This window comes from Sus scrofa, chromosome 13 (assembly GCF_054392235.1).
Source record: "Sus scrofa isolate SSC_HxYL_T2T_F1_AM1 chromosome 13, Sscrofa_HxYL_maternal_Yorkshire_Landrace_v2.0, whole genome shotgun sequence".
Lineage (NCBI taxonomy): Eukaryota > Metazoa > Chordata > Mammalia > Artiodactyla > Suidae > Sus > Sus scrofa.
In genome coordinates, this window is record NC_139395.1 from 201,759,554 (window position 1) to 201,774,672 (window position 15,119).

A 15,119-nucleotide genomic window follows, 5' to 3' on the forward strand; every position below is an offset into this window, starting at 1 on the left:
TATGATGCATAAACAGAAATGTGGACAGCTATACAAAACATACCATTATTTCTGGCAACTCTTCTGATAATAAACCTTCTGATATTCTACTTTTCTAAAATCAAGGGAAAATGAGTCTTCCTATTTTATCCAATACGTTTTATTCAATAATTATCCTAAAATTTTTTTATAATTTTCATTGAATTATAATATAAAAAAAACCCTGACATCAGTTCACCTTTCTACATCAAGTTGACATGGGGATCATGTATTCACTTTGCCTCAAAAATATCAAATAATGTACATGCAGTTAAGGTATCATTCAATAGTTAGAGCTGTGTTTAGAATTATTCTGTTTGTAATGTTGTACTTCATTTTTAGATGCATTATCATTCCAACATTTTACTTAAACAGGGAGAACAATTCGCTTGAGTATTTCAGTATTTTGTTTTACAGCATGAATACATTTATGTTGCAATTACAAATTTATTCAACTGCAAAAGGGACATGCACTTTCTTATTTTAAGGTCAGTGCTCACTTTGGCAGCACATACACTAAAATTGGAATGATACAGAGAAGATTAGCATGGACACGCAAGGACAATATGCAAATTTGTGAAGCATTCCATATTTTTGAGAATAGACTTGTGGTTGCCAAGGGAGGGGGGAGGGAGTGGGGTGGTTGGGGAGCTTGGTGTTGATAGATACAAACTATCGCCTTTGGAATGGATTAGCAATGAGAGCCTGCTGTGTAGCACTTGGAACTATGTCTAGTCACTTATGATGGAGCATGATAATGCGTGAAAGTAGAATGTGTACATGTATGTGTAACTGGGTCACCATGCTGTACAGTAGAAAAAAAATGTATTGGGGAAATAACTATTAAAAATAATAATAATAAAAAAGATCATATGCTGTTATTTTTTCTTTTTTCATTAAGTACATATGCACATTATTTTAACAGTCAAATGATTTAATAAATTTGTTATCAAAATAACAGCTTCCTTAAATGTCCATTGACTGAGGAGTGTATAAAGAAGATGTGGTACATATACACAATGGAATATTACTCAGCCATTAAAAGCAAATAAATAATGGCATTTGCAGCAACATGGATGGACCTAGAAATTATCACGTTAAGTGAAGTCAGTCAGACAGTGAGACACCAACATCATATGTTATCACTTACATGTGGAATCTAAAAACGGACACAATGAACTTCTTTGCAGAACAGATACTGACTCACAGACTCTGAAAAACTCATGGTTTCCAAATGAGAGAGGTTGGGAAGTGGGGGGATGTGCCTGGGTTTGGGATTGAAGTGCTATAAAATTGGGTTGTGATGATTGTTGTAAAACTATAAATGTAATAAAATTAAGTAATTAAAAAAAAAATCTTCCTCTCCTCACAGCAGCAATTTCTCCCTTCCCAGAGACAATGACTTTCAAATTATTCACCAATACTATCAGCATTTGTAAAGCTGCACTCCCTCCCCCTTCCCCCATATAAGGGCAATTTTTGTCATGATGTGAAGTGGCATCATAACTTTTTACTTATAGATATATTTTCATCCATTTCCCTTAGCAGTTATCAGATTTTTTCAATCCATACATTCAGTACTTTTAGGAATAAAAATATAAGTTCCATAGCACTTTCGCTAAGCTATGACAGTTTATTTAGCTTCACTGTTTTTTTTTTTTTAAAGAAGCATTTTTGGTCTTATAAAGAAAACTGCCTAAAACACTAATTATAAATCTATTTTGATGGACACACAGTGTATAAAGATATAACTTGTGGAGTTCACATTGTAGCTCAGCAAAAACGAATCTCACTAGTATCCATGATACTACTTGCTCAGTGGGTTAAGGATCTGGCATTGCCATGAGCTGTGGTGTAGGCCTTAGATACAGCTTGGATCCTGTGTTGCTGTGGCTGTGGTGTAGGCCAGCAGCTACAGCTCCAATTTGACCCCTAGCTTGGGAAACTCCAAGACAAAAAAAGAAAAAAAAAAAAAAGATATGACTTGTGATTAAAGATAGCATAAAGGAATGGTGTAACAGAGCTCTATAGAGACAATTCTTTTTTTTTTTTTTTTTTTTGGCTGCACCCACAGCATGTGGAAGTTCAGTAGTGACCCAAACTGCTGCAATTACTATCTTGGATACTTATTCTCCTGAACCACAAAGGAACACAGAGGCAAATTTTTAAATATTATTAAAATTACATTGCTATTAATCTGAACTAGATTCTTCTATGTTAGTGGAAATAACATATCCCTATATGTTTCAGTCACCAGAGGGTAGAGCATTCTATTGGAAAGATGAATCTTTTCTGCCTATTTCAAAGTGTAGTAACCAGATTAGTGCATGTCATTTTATGTTCTGTGAGACATCACAGGTCCTAAGAACCAATGAGAATATTAGTTTATAATGCACAAGGGACTTTGCAAATGTGATTAAGATTAAAGATGTTGTAATTGAGAGGTTATCCTGGATTATCTAGGTTGCTCTAATCTAAGCACTTGAGTACTAAAATAGAGACTATTTGTTGGGTGAGGCAGAAAGACAAAGCAGATAAAGAAGGAGAAATTTGAAGTGTAAGGGAGAAAGACAAGAGCCGGGGAGTGTGGGTTGTCTCAAACTGGAAACTATCCTCACTTGACAGCCAGCAAGGACACGAGGTTTTAATTTTACAACCACAAGACAGTGAGTTCTGTTAATGATCTGAATGGGAACAGAAACAGTTCCTACTTTACAGCCTCTAGAAAGGGACACAGTTCTACAGACACCTTGCTTTTAGCCCTGGAATGGTACTTGAATCAGACTTCTGACCTACAGAAATGTAAGATAATAAATTAATGCTATTTGAAGCCACTAAGTCTGTGGTAATTTGCTAAGGCATCAATAAGAAACTCATACAGATATGATTATATTTTCCTTATTATGATAAATATATGAGTGGATTAACTAATATAAACAGTGGGAGGAAGATGGTAGTATCATTGTATTTTTTCTGAATAAGTGATATTTAGACTCACTGTTTCAACGTGTATCACCTTTTTAACAGGTGAAGAAGAGAATGCAGTCCAGTAACAGTTTGATTGCCCTTAAGTTAGCAGGTCAACAATAATACCCAGAACTAGAAAGCAACCACTGTGGCTAGACCAATTGATTATATTCAATGAATGATTGACTAAATACTTCATATGGCCTCAAGGTCTAAATTTTTCTCTACCTGTTGTCCATTCTTCTATGATTTTTCACAAATATTAATTTCCATAAAGAAAGAGAATGGGATAGAAAATATATTATTATATTTAATTAAATTGCCTCTTACCACTAGAATTGCAGAATATAAATGCTGCACAGAACCTGTGGAATAATCTAGAAATACTTTCTCTTCATGTAAATGGGGAGGATAGAAAAATTGACTTGCCAAATGTTGTATTATTAATATTTAAACTTATAAAAAACTGCTTTTTTGACCTCAATTTCAGTGATTTTTTTCTTAAATTTTAGCAGCTATCTGCTGTGTCTTCTATTATTTCCTGTTAGCATATATTTAACATTTTTACACACTTCTCTGGTTACTGTCTTTTATTATTAAAAATTAAGTAAAAATTGTTTAATGTAGTCTCTACAACACTGCTTCTTTGATTTCTTCTGATAACTTTTTTGATAAACACACATGTAGTCTAGCTCACCTATTAGGTGAATCATTTGAGGCTTCAATTATATAACAACAAAAAATGCTGCTATGAATGGTGACTTGGATAAAAATAACTAACATTTGTAATTAAACTGAAATTTTTTCAAAGAGCTCTCTTACTCAGACCAAGGCTTCCCACAGTTAAAAAGTAAATTACTTTGGAGACATTTGGGGGATCTGAAGTCTTCTCTTAGATTTGCTGGGACACACAGAATCCTCCAGTACATGGCCCCAGGGAGAGCTTCACTTCTGAACAGATGCTAATGTTTCATGCAATTTAACTGTGGATATGGAAATGAAACAGTTTTATTTAACTTCAGTCTAGAAGGGAGACACAACTTGCATGACTTGATACTATTCAAATTGAAACTGCCTTAAGGGGATAAAAATTGACACCATCTAAAGTTGTTTAAAATTTACAAAGTACTTAAAATGTCTTTTTGTGAATAATACTTTTTTTTTTTTTTACCTTTGTCTCCATTTGAAGTTTTAATCATTTTAATCATATTGTAATTGGTGTGGAAAAGACAAGATATATTGTTTCATTGGCCTTCTGTCTGTCTGTACATATCATTTTTTTTAGTCATAGTAGCCATATATGATAATGAGAATGTATATTTTTAAATAAGACAGTTTATCTGAGGAAATACAAATTTATCACATGAAATGACCTTTTCTATATAATTCTTTATATAAACTGGTTCAAAGAAAAATGCATCTTGATGATTTATGGTTTTAAGTGACTGATGTTCACATTTCTTGGAACAGAAAATAAGACTATAGAATGTCTTATAAAGCTGCATTGTTTTCTTTTTATTGCACTGGCTGAATTAAAGAGTCCAGAAAACACTAGTGTAGTCTACCATTATTGCCAGTTGTTGAAATGTGATGACTATGTTGACTTAAAAAATCCACAACATGAAAGTCGAGAGTTAAGTTTTATTTGGGGTGAAATTAGGACTTAAGCCTGGGAGACAGCATCTCAGGTAGCCCTAAGAAATCACTCGAGGTGGTGAGGGAGGAGCTAGAATATATAAGAGTCTTTGCAACAAAGGACAGGTAGCAGAAACAAAAGAGGTCTGGGCTCCCTCAAATCCTTCCTTTGATATGCAACTCTGCTGTTGGGGCCAGTATCCTGAGTTTTCACAGCCTGCAGGACTCACTGGCTCTCACCCTTGGAGGTGACTGCATTCACAGATGACTGCGGTATTCTTTTATTCTTAATGACAGACAGCTCTGAAATACCACCAAAAGAGGAAAAGGGGAAATATCAGGATATGATAAAGGTGAGGGGGAGGTGCATGCACCACAAACATTTTACAAAAGTTTGTTGCTGATCTCCTGAAGGTTACTGCTAAGTCACAAGGGGCAGACATCTACATGAAGGATTTTAGTGTTTTTCTAGACATGAAGAGATGCACAAATTTGGCACATAAGATCTTCTTCTAAAAATATCTGATTATCTTAAGGCCTCTTCTCCCAGTTTTCCCAGGCCACAGAGAGCCTCACTCCTGGTTTCCACCCTGAGTGGCACTCAGGGGGTACAGCAGATTTGTAGCTGCAGTGGCTCATGTTTTACTCCATGTAGAGGCTGATGGCAAGTGCCAAACTTCAGTTCACAACTATAAGCCAACTGTAAGAAGATCAAACTGATTTGAAAAGGAATTTATATTGTCCTTATTTGACACCAAATACTTAATATTAATTACTCATGTTTATTACCAGTTCTCGATTGGCATATCCCTATGTTCTGTCAAATATTCAAATTTCTACTGTGTCTGCTAAGTGCGATCATGTCTAAAATATTCTCTGTCATAAGAGTAAGATCCTGAGAAGATCTGGATATCAGAATTTGATTGTATTGTAATGAGGAGAACTGGGAACAAACGGTCATTTTAATACAGTAGCTGGCAAAAACAAAAAAACAAAAAAACAAAAAAAAAAAAAAAGAAAAAAGAAAGATGGTGCTGTAATAGGCAAAGATAAAGTGTCTGCAGAAGGGATTGTTTACCTGAGTGGCCAAGATTAGACAAACCATGAGAGAAGTTACTTTCTGTAGGAAAGAAAGGTTAGGGATAAAAGAAGCAAATGGTTTAATCCAGAGAAAGAATTGGAGCTGGGGTTTTGGAAAGGATGACAACTGCTATAGATGTCTGTAGGGAAATGAAGCCACTGGCCACCTTTGTCCAATAGCTCTTATCTCCTAGCAGTGTCTCCCATTACCCAAACCCAGTGGATTCAGAGATCATGAATCCTGTTGATTTACTCCATAAACTCAACCTCTTGGAATATGCATCAAGATGGAAAAGGGTACACACTGGATCTTGGGAGGGAGATAAAATATTCTTCATGGGGAGAATACTGTGTTTCCTTCTACTTTGCTTTCTCTCTACTTTGTCTCTTGTGTGGTGGAAAGAAATACATGATGCAAAAATTTGGATTGAATAACAGATGATTTTTTTTCTCTGAGGCTCCAGCTTGCCCAAGGAGAATTTGTGTTCTGTGTGCTATGCTGATCACTGATCTCATCAATACTGCCTCTAACAGCCTGGTTTGTCTCATTAGTTCTGCATAGAGGGTCCATTTGCTTTGTATGCTAATCTATATCTTTCTATTTGTGTTTATTCAGAATAAAGGTAGTATTTATGGCCCTGATATTTACTCCTTAGTTCTCACCTCAGCTTGCTCAGGATCTGAGGAGAAAACAGAAACATTGTATACTGGTCGAAACTCTAGGATTCCCCAGTGTTCCGAAGTTACTCTGTTATACTTCACTGCCATAATACTTAGCCTTCTCAAAGCAAGACATAAACTGTTTTCAACTTTGTCAGGAGGAAGAGAAAATGTTTTGCCATCTACTTGAAATGGAGTAGTGACAGAGAAGTGCCATCAGCATTCTTCCCTCACAAGCAGAAAGGACTCATACGACAGTCAGCATCAATGCTGAGATGATTACTGTGCTTCATACAATGGGGGTTTAGCTTACAACAACCATTGATAGAAAGAATAGTCTGGTGGTCTGAGAAAAGCAAGAGAAAGAAAATAATACGGGCCAACTCTTAAGATATATTTTTTTAAATTTGAAAACACATTCAGAAATTCCTAGAAAATACTGAGGAACCAGACAATTTTTATTAATAAAGCAAATACAAGCTTATATAATCTTAATTTGCCCCATGTAAATTGGGTATAATTGACTTTGTTGGGTCAGAACCACTATCATCAAGCCCAGTGTTTTCTTGCCCATCATAGAACAAATAAATATGGAGAGTCCTATTTCTTTCTCTAGTTAATCCTTGATATTGGGAATAGTCCTACTTTTTGTCATTTTTTGAGGTTAATTATATAGAACACAGTGCATCCATTTTTTAAGTGTACAGGTCAACGGATATTGTCCAATGCATTCATCTATATAACCACCACCATAACCAGAATGTAGAATTTTTCTATTTTTTCCAATATACCCTACCCTCCTATTTTTGTCAATATCCCCCACTTTGGAGCCTGGCAACAGTAAGCTTCTTTATGATTGGTTTTGCCTGTTTTATAATTTTGTGTAAATGACAAAATATCATACAAGTTATTTCATCAGTAAAATGGTTTTGCTATTCGTTTATACTGAGTACCTCAATAGCTTATGCCATATTATTGCTGAGAAGTATTACCTTTACAGAAATTTGTTATAATTTATCTATTCTAATACTGATGGACATTGTGTTATTTCCAGGTTTTGATTATTATGAATCCAGTTTTTATCAACTTTGATGTCCAAATTGTCTTGTGGACATGTATTTTCATTTTTCTTTAGTAAATGCCTAGGAGTGGAATTTAGGTATCACGTAATAAAGGGTAGATTTAACTTTATAGAAACTGACAAGCAGTTTGCCAAACTGGTTGAACCATTTTACAATCCTTTGAGGCTTGTGTGAGTTCTAGTGTTTTAACAAACTCACAGATACTTGATGGTGCCAACTGTCATAATTACTGCCATTTTAAATGGGTGATTACTGATATCTCATTGACTCCCTATTTTAGTAACGTTTAGGGAAATGTTCTCATATATTAATATAAAACATTTTCTAAATTTTTATTTCCTACTAATCAATTGATGATACCTTGATCATTTATGCAAAATATATTAATGTGTATATGCATTAAAGTCTCATTTTAATTATAGCAATTTATAAAATTAAGTCTATCTTCTTATATTTCTTGATGATAAACAATCTTTATTCCTGCTAAATTAGAGCTACCACTTTTTTAGCACTTACTACATCTCAGATGCTTTTCTAAGTGAACACATATTAAATCAATTACCAAAACAAACCGAGACATAGTGAGGTTAAGAAAGTTGCCTAAATATTTCAGCCTAAATGTTGGAGCCAAGATTCACATTCAGCCTTGTTTGAAAATCCATTTCTTTACACATATGCTAGTTTTATTCTTAAGTTTTTGAAGTTCTCTTTGTGTGCCAAATTTTAAGTTACCTAAGTTTGGCCAAAGAGACAAATAGTATAAGTAGAAGAAAGAAGCAAAGAAGGATACCTATAAATAAAGAAAAATATAATTTAAGTGAGAAGTAGTTGATTTCCTTTTCATAATGCATGTTTTATAATATCTATAGGAATAATGCTTTGAGTTAAAATGAAATTTCTTATTGAGAAAATATAAATGGTTCAAAGAGAGTATTTTAAATCCCCCCAAAATACAGAAAACATTTTTTTTTTCTTTTTAGGGTCATACCCACAGCATATGGAGGTTCCCAGGCTAGGGGTCTAATCAGAGCGACATCTGCCAGCCTCCACCACAGCAATATAGTATCCAAGCTGCATCTGTAACCTACACAACAGCTCACCACAATGCTGGATCCTTAACCCATTGAGGGAGGCCAGGGATTGAACCCACAACCTCATGGTTACTAGTCAGATTTGTTTCAGCTGCACCACAATGGACACTCCCCAAATAATGAATTTCTGATATAAAAAATTAAGCAAATGAAATTTAAAGATAACACCAACTTTATAATGTCTTTTTCCAGTGGACTCTTAAGCCAAGAAAATTAATATCTAAATAAAAAGTAAAGCCAGGAATACAAGTTGTAGGTATCACTAAATATTTAATAGTTTTTGAACCGGAAAATTTACAAAGCAATAGATTTGATGAGCATTTTGACATTTAAAAATTATCATGTAAAAAAGAGTTCCCAACGTGGCTCAGCAGAAATGAATACAACTAGGAACCATGAGGTTGTGGGTTCAATCGCTGGCAGACTTGCTCAGTGGGTTAAGGATCCAGTGCCACCTTGAGCTGTGGTGTAGGTCACAGATGCAGCTCAGATCTGACATTGCTGTGGCTCTGGCATAGGCTGGTGGCTACAGCTCCAATTCTATCCCTAGTCTGGGAACCTCCATTTCTCTACAGGGAAATGTGAAGAATGATGAACTTATGTTCCCTTAACTATGATTTTATCATAATTATAAATACTGCATGGATTGTTATTATTGTCTTATAGTCATTAGGGTCACCTAGAAGTTAGGCAAAATAGATAATACCTTAACACTTAAAAAAAAAAAAAAAGAGTGTGAAGCTTCAGATATCCATAGATACAGACTTAAAAATCTTGATGATATAAGCCACAATTCTTCCCTGGAGATTTAAATAGGTTTTGCTTTATTTAACCTTTGCTTCTGGGTTCCTATGGCATCTCAGCATCACCCATGGTTAGCAAGAATAGACAGTGAATGTTGTTACCTCTTAGATGTTGGGAGCTCATGGGAGAGAGTAGAACATATATGCTACTTAATCCACTTCTACAGTGCCTTCTGACATTTAGTTTGGGTAAAGGGACTCACCCTGACATGAAATTGTCCTTTATAAAATTTAGCTCTGTGGGCTACGAAGAACAATCTGAACCATAATTGACCAAAGTTCTACAGTCATGAGAGCTGCTCTATACAACGTCAATCTCAGCAGTCATGGGGGTATTTTCCCATTGTCCCAAATCTGAGACAAATCCTGTCCCCTCCAGTCTGTCTTCTTTTCTGTTCTCCGACTTCAGACACATACATAAACATGACCAGGAAAATAAGAACATAGTCCTCCTAGCAGTAATTGCCTCATCTGGAAATGAGAAATTAAAACAATAAAAAAATTTAGCTGATAATTGTTAAACACTCACAAAAAATCTCAGACACTCTGCTAAATACTTCATGTATCTTATTTAATCCTCACAAGAGCCACTGCCAGGGAGAAGAAACTGAAGTTCTAAGAGGGAGAATTAATCATGAAGATCACACAGGTGACAAGCAGCAGAGCATGGATGAGAATCCACAGTCTCTCTGACCTCAAAGCATATAATCATTTTTTGAATGGGTTGTTTGGTTTTTTGATTTGAGCTGCATAAGTTATTTGTAGATTTTGGAGATTAATCCCTTGTCAATTGCTTCATTTGCAAATATTTTCTCCTATTGTGTGGGCTGTCTTTCCATTTTGTTTATGGTTTCCTCTGCTGTGCAAAAACTTTTAAGTTTAAAGTCCATTTGTTTATATTATTCTAAGTGAAGTTGGACAGTGAAAGATAAACATCATACGATACCATTTACATGTGGAATCTAAAAAAAAAAAAAAAAAAGGATGCAGATGAACTTATTTGCTGAGCAAAAACAGACTCACAGACTGAAAAAAACTTATGGCTACCAAAAGGGACAGGTGTGGGGCAGGGATGGACGGATGGACTGGGGATTTGGGACTGGCTATGCATATGGAATGACTGGCCAACAGGGACCTGCTCTATAATACGGGGAACTCTACCCAATACTCCATCATAATCCATATGGAAAAAGCCTGAAAAAGAATGGATATCTATATATGCATAACTGACACTGTTGTAGAGTAGAAATTATCATAACATTGTAAATCAAGTATAATTCAATAAAACTTTTAAAAAAATGAAAAAATTATAATCATTAGGTTCTGTTCTCAGCATAAAAGAGGATCCTCACTTTATGCTTCAATTGGGTTTCCCTATAAATGCAGATAATAAATACATTTGATCATCCACTTTCTTAAAATATGATAACAGTAGAAAAATATATATAGTACACTAGAAGTTGTGAAAATGCGTTTGTTTTACTGTTGCTTATGTGTACATATGTATGTCTATATAGATATACATCTCTCATCTATCAATCTAGTTAAAAATCTCTACTTTGAATGCCCAATAGCCCTTCTGAACCAACAATGAAATTGTACACAAGTTCCCCTCAAAATGTACCCTTATCATTACACACCTGTACTCCATGAGAACCTGTGAATCACTCTGCCTTCCTCCCCTTCTTGTCAAAGGGGAGAGTTAGTGTCCCAGTCATGCTGACAATAATCACATTGATTGACCAGTCATAGTTCTTCCCTTGAGTTTTGAACACAGAGACTAGATGGAGGGAATTTTCATTTTCTCTGGGGACCACAACAAAGTAAAACAAACAAACAAAAAAACGGGTGGTATAAACCTGAAGCATTCTGTGATCATATTTCCTGACTTTCCCCTGGTTCAGAAGGAAACCAATTTTCAGCACACGAGAATAAACTTAACATACATTTTTTTTTAAAAAAGCTCAGATTATTTGTACTGGGATTTATTAGTTTCCTAAAACTTCTATAGCAAAATGGAACATTAAAATAAGAATTTTTTTTCTAAGTTCTGAAAGCTCTAAGTCTGAAAGTGTTTTCAAGGCTATGTTTTCCATGAAACCTCTAGGGGAAGGTTTGTCCTTTGTTCTTACTAGCTTCTAGTTTTCAAGCAATTTCTGGCATTCCTTCCCTTGAAGATGCATAACCCCAATCTCTGCCTTTATCAAGTGTTACTCTAATTGTGCATGTCTTCGCATGGCCATCTTCTTATACAGAGACCAGTCATATTGGAACAGGGACTCATCCTACTTCAATATGACCTCTTCTTAACTTATTACATCTAAAATAACCCTATTTCCAAATAAGCTCACATTCTGAGATACTATGGGTTAGGACTCCAATGTATCTGTTTTCTTTAGAGGATGGGGACAGAATTCAGGCCATAACATAGGGCACGGAGAGGATGAGGTAGAGGTCAAAGGAGAAATATTCAAATCTCTAGGTCCAGGTGGGCCTGTTGCCATTTGTAATCCTGAATATTCCACATAAAAGAGGTGATAAAATATAATTTTTGTCTTGCTCATTTATTACAATAAAATAATTCTAATACATTTCCTTTGCTTCTCTAATTATAAGAATTTCCATTGCTTATAAGTAATGAATGCTACTTTTCTGCAGAGGTGATTTAATTTTCCACCCTCTGTTCTAGAGTGGGGTGTCCAATGAGTGCGTGTGATCTTTATCAATATGATTAGAAGCCATGATACCTCAAGACCATGTTAGCCTTGGGAATGGGCACGGCACCAGGAGGCTTAAGTCTCTACCCCTTTAACTATATATGCAAACAGTTTTCTGAATTAATTTGGGGGCATTTACTTTTGCCTACCTCAGGGCAACTCACAGTATGTTTCAAAGTCCTTTTTCTTCAAATAACCTGAGCCAAGGGTCTCAGATTTATTCATCATGCACTACATACAACCTATCAAACAAGAATCTCCAGGCAAATTTATGGAATCTATTTGTATTAGATTAATGTCTCCTGTGGTGACCCACATGCAGGCAACAGCACGGGTGAATCTCACGGTCTTATCTGTCCTAAGGGAAAGAAGCATCAATTTTTAAGGCCACATATATGACCATTTTATATGACATTCAGGAAAAGGCAAAATAATAGAGACAGAAAACAGATCAACAGTTGTGAGGGACTAGGGCAGGGGAGGGGATGACTACAAAGGAGCACAAGGGATTTGGTGGGTGGGGATTTAGAGGGAGCAGTGGGGTTTGGAACTGTTCTATATCTTATTTAAGCTGGTAGCTACATGACTTTGCATTTGTGAAAATTCATAGATCTATCGATACAAAAATCCTATTTCACAGCAGGTAAAATGCACCTCAATTTAAAAAATAAATTAAACTGCTTGAATATTTCTATCGTCTTTTATAACTTCTGAAATTAATGTTGCTCCAACTTTATTTGATTCATAATTTATTGTATTTTAAGCTGTATCTGTGAACTTTAGAAAATGCCTCTCTTTATAATGTTTAATGACATGGCTTATATTACACTTTGACCTTATCTAATAACAAAAGTACAATTCATGTTTTAGTCTTGCTTAGACTTGCCTCATATCATTTTTATCCATGATTTCATATACAGCTTTATAGAACTACTTCCTTTTATGTACATCTCATATGCATCACTGAGTTGGAACTATTAACATATTCAATATGCAATTCTTACTCTTTACATAGGTAACTTTAATACCCTTCCTATACTGGTTGCTGCAAAATGAAGAATGCAGAATTGTATTTTTCTTTATGATATACTTAGCCTAGAGAAGTGAGAAAAGGATGAGTGTAACACTTTGGGGCTTTCTTTACTACTAAAATATACTGTAGTTTTGGCAAGCAGTTAAAAAAAATACTGATCTAACTCTTTCTATGCTGCTGAAATTGTCTATGCCCATTTGACTATCTTCCTAAATGCATTTGACAGTGTTGATGATCTGTGAAAGATGTGGTTGTAGCTGCAGCCTAACAAGGATTTCTGAAAATAATACCCTGATGGTGAGGAGAGGCTCATAGTTAGTTATGCAGTCCCTAAACATGCATTTCATTTTGTGCATGTAAAAGGAGCCATATGCTTCACTGAATATAATGATGATTATAAAACACCCATGAAAACAAGTGCCACTAAGGAGGCAGGAGGAGAAGGGAAGTTAATATACACTAATGTGCAATTTTGAAATAAATAGAACCAACTGTGTATTCATTTTTTTAATATAGTTTCTATTTAATTTTTCATGAATGTATACATTTAAGGGGTTCATTTTTTCTTGTGTGTTCTATTTTTGAGTTGGTTTTTAGAAGAGCATGATTGGTTTATGCTATTATTCTAAGTATTCTAATTAATCTTCTATTGGTTTTTCTCAAATTTATATATTCATACTACCTAAGAACTACTGGTTTTAAAATGAATGATAATTATTTTCATTTCATTATGACATTTTCTATGATGTCAAGTCACTAAGAAGTTAAGACATGAAAGATTGTAACTTTCTCTAAAACCACTGTAATGCATTAGCTAACATTGTTCTCCTACAGTGATAGTTATGACAGAGTAAAATCTTACCAAGTCACTGTGCATATATATTGTTTTATAAATAGTTAATAAGTAAGGTTTTTATGATATGCACATGGATTATAGGTCTATTTATTTAATAATGGTATCATTCCCAAAGTCCAAGGACCAAAGCAGGAAGAAATTAATAATTACAATAAAGGATTTCTTCTGTCATGAAAAGATGTATTGGCTTATTCGACTGCATTTTACTACTCATGCCTTTTCTTCAGTACCTGGAGTAAACCATAGTTCATAATATCTCTTACAAATAGTCTAGAATATTTTCTATAATTAAAATAACCTGACAATAAAAAATTTTATTTGAAAAAATCTTGCCATTCTTCTTGTAAGTGTTCTGTATTACATTATTAGATTTACAAATTATAATTGAATTCTATATCTAATCAACTGTATAAATGTTCTAAATGTTTCTAGTCCATTATATCAACTATTTGTGATCTTTGAACTGATCAGTTAAAAAAAAAGACAGGGGACATTAATGACAAAGTATACTTTTTCTAAAATATTAAGTTTTAGGAAGAAAACAGGAAAAGCAATTTGAATGCATTTGAGCTGTTTGGTCAACAAACAGGGAAACATCTGGAGTGCTGACACTGTATCTTAAGTATCTTCTTGGAATTGTTCTTACTATGGTGTCTGACAAGTGATAGTCACTAAATTTAGTCCGTGTAGGATTTTTTAAATATCCACTGAATGTTACTATCCAGAGACATATAATCTATGTTAGGTCTTATTTGTAGTGGGATAGGGAGCTATTTAAAAGTCAGGGAAACTAGTTTAGACTCTTTTGGGGGATGGGCGAGAAGTTCTAGAGTAAGAAGGTGAGATAAATTATTGGACATTTTTCATGGGAAGATATCTTAATCTGAAGAACATCTAAGTTTCTGTCCCTTGGATTAGGTTTGAGGTGGCATGTAATTTACCACCATGATGCCAGTAGTCACAGGAGTCTTCACAAGTTTACTGTGTTTTCATGATTTGGAGTGACACTGTCCAATCCCTGACGTCATGACTACTTTAAGACCCTAGGGGTATTTTGCCTCCAATAAGAGAGTCCTTAGAGGTAGTGAACACAGGCATTGTGGACATGTGGGCCCATTTGTATATCTCTTCTTTAAAAGAAGCATCAAAGCTTATCCTTAGGAAATCCAGTGCCATG

General features: G+C 34.8%; 1 non-coding gene across 1 annotated transcript; it reads left to right on the forward strand.

The window, feature by feature from the left end:
* Positions 1-510: 510 nt before the first annotated feature.
* On the forward strand, positions 511-614 carry LOC146397839 (U6 spliceosomal RNA). Its single transcript, XR_014825446.1, has one exon. It is a non-coding gene; the product is annotated as a U6 spliceosomal RNA (small nuclear RNA).
* The last annotated feature ends 14,505 nt before the right edge of the window (positions 615-15,119 follow it).